Source organism: Nicotiana tomentosiformis, chromosome 7 (genome assembly GCF_000390325.3).
Source record: "Nicotiana tomentosiformis chromosome 7, ASM39032v3, whole genome shotgun sequence".
NCBI lineage: Eukaryota > Viridiplantae > Streptophyta > Magnoliopsida > Solanales > Solanaceae > Nicotiana > Nicotiana tomentosiformis.
In genome coordinates this window covers 37876005-37878811 of record NC_090818.1, presented here as the reverse complement: position 1 = coordinate 37878811, position 2807 = coordinate 37876005, and positions in this window count along the sequence as shown.

Sequence of the window (2807 nt, the reverse complement as noted above, 5' to 3'; positions counted from 1 at the left end):
TAATTTATAAAAGTAATTAATAAATAACAAAAATATTATTTGTGCACTAAAATGATTTAAAATAATAACTTGGCATTATAAAAATATAAATAATTATTTTGGCACAAATAATGTAATTATATATGAATATAGGCTATTATTGCAAAAATGTATAATTAGCTTTAAAATGCAAATGTAATTGTAAAATAATGGAGTAAAATGTAATAAAACATACATGTTGGTGTAAACAATAAGTTTGGATGATTAAATCATCATAAAAATAATTTTAAGGATAATTATTGGATTTTTATACAATAGAATGCAGAAAGAAATTAATTTAAAGCTTTTAAAAATTATGAAGAATTATGAAACAATGCTTGTATAGGTTTATAAACTAAATGATGATGCAAATATACTATTTTGAAACTGTATATATTTTTAAAAATATGAGGGTATCAATAGCTGCCCATTTTTACCCGGGAATGATGAAAGAGTTCTCAAGTAAAGAACTGATGACCGATTTTGACCGAATGGGGTGATTGGAAAAAATAGTGGTCGAACTCCGGTTTCTGAGTTGCCTACATATCCCTGATTTTACAGGAATCCGGCCATGTGTAGTTCTGGATCCAACGATAGAATAAGCTGATGGAGTTGTTATAGGAACGGTCAAGCTCTTCTGGATAAGACGATATCGGAATTGTGAATGGATGTACCTTGGAACGGTTATGGGTATTTGAACGGTCATCAAGTGAAAATGGGTAACGGATGGTGGTTGGTTGTATTTGAGGTAGTTAGAGGGTGTGAATATTGAACGGAAACTAGAGCAAAGATTGCTCCCGTTGGGAGAACGGTTACCTCCTGGATTACCTGCAAAACTTAAATACAATGCATGCAGGTGTATATTGCAATAATTTAAACATGATGCAAATTCCCTTTTGACCATGAAAGTTGTCTTTGGACGATGGGGATGATGTCCTTAGACCATGATGTCCTGGGCCATGAATTGCGTGATAAGGGATTCGCAGGCCATGAAATGATGTTCTCAGACCATGAAAATGGTGCCTCTGAACTATGACGCCTTTGAATAATGATGTGTGATATTGAGAGATCCTCAGGCCATGGCATGGTGTCTTCCGGCTATAAGAATGATGCCTTCGGACTATGACGCCTTCGGACCAAAATTGGCTATATTTCAGCCCATGAGATGCAAAGACATGACGTTTGGTTATGCGAATCGAAACAAGATAGAGCTTAGTGTTGTGTAAGATCGGGGGTAGAGCTTAGCCCAAGGTGGACAATAGTGCTAGATTTCAAGTAGCATAGCATTTGGGGTTACGCAATAAAAGGCAGAGCTTAGCCTTATGCGACTAGGGAGGCAATGCTTAGCCTCATGCGAAGTGGGAGACGATGATTGGTCTCATGCAAATTGAGGAGGCAGAGCTTAGCCTCATGCAGGATGGGAGACAATGCTTAGTATCGTCCAAGGAAAGGAAGTGCTTAGCCTTGTGCAAGATGGAGGCAGGGCTTAGCCTCATGCAAAATGGAGACAATGCTAAGTCTCATGCAGGGGAAGGCAGTTCTTAGCCTTATGCAATTAGGGAGTCAATGCTTAGCCTCATGCGAAGTGGAAGACGATGATTGGAATCATGCAATTGAGGAGGCAGGGCTTAGCCTCATGTAGGATGGGAGACAATGCTTAGTCTCGTCCAAGGAAAGGCAGTGCTTAGCCTTATGCGATTAAGGAGGCAGGGCTTAGCCTAATTCAAAAATGGAGACAATGCTTAGTCTCATGCAGGGAAAGGCAGTGCTTAGCCTTATGCAATTGAGGAGGCAGGGCTTAACCTCATGCAAAGGTGGAGACAATGCTTAGTCTCATGCAGGGGAAGGCAGTGCTTAGCCTTATGCAATTGCGGAGGCAGGGCTTAGCCTCATGCAAAATAGAGACAATGCTTAGTCTCCTGCAGGGGAAGTCAGTACTTAGCCTTATGCAATTAAGGAGGCGGGGCTTAGCCTCATGCAAGATGGAGACAATGCTTAGTCTCATGCAATGAACAGATAATACGTAGTAGCAGAGTATTTCTTAGCTGGAAATGTGTTTGTGCTTGGCAGCTTTGTCGTTATGAAGACAGTGATTCTGAGGTGTGCCCGAATATTTCTTGTTCCTGCATCCAAATGACAATCATGAGTTTTACGGGGAAAGGTTGGTTCGTGCCTCCACCTGCCTGCTTTGCTTTGCTCTGTATCGAAGTCCTGCTTGAGTTACCACGAGTAGCATCTGGCTGTTTCATAAAAATAAAGTTTTTTGAAAAATGTGCGTGCATATGATGAATGTAGTTATTTAAAATACATTAGTATGCAATATCGGATAAATTAGATGAACCAATGACTGTGACACTTTAGAGACATTGTGACTTCCTTAGAATTTTGAGGATTCTGCCCCAGTTTACTTAGGCGATTCTCTGACCGTTCTGCATATGATGACGTTGGCTGGACTTTGTCCAGAATTTTGAGGGTCCTCCTCAGAATTCTGCCCCAGTTTCTAGTTGTGGGGAAAATGAAAATTTTATTAAATTGTGACCGAACCCACAGGGCTGCCTACGTATCCCCTCTTAAACGGTAATTAGGTCGAGCGTAGTTCAATTACATCATATGAAGAAATGTGAACATTCTAAACATAATATCTTTTGACTACATCTGAATTGATAGGCTTTGGCCAAACCTCTTCGTCTATTTCTGCGAGTATGAGTGCTCCTCCTGTTAGTACTCTGTGAACCATGTAGGGCCCTTGCCAATTGGGAGAAAATTTCCCTTTAGCTTTATCTTGATGC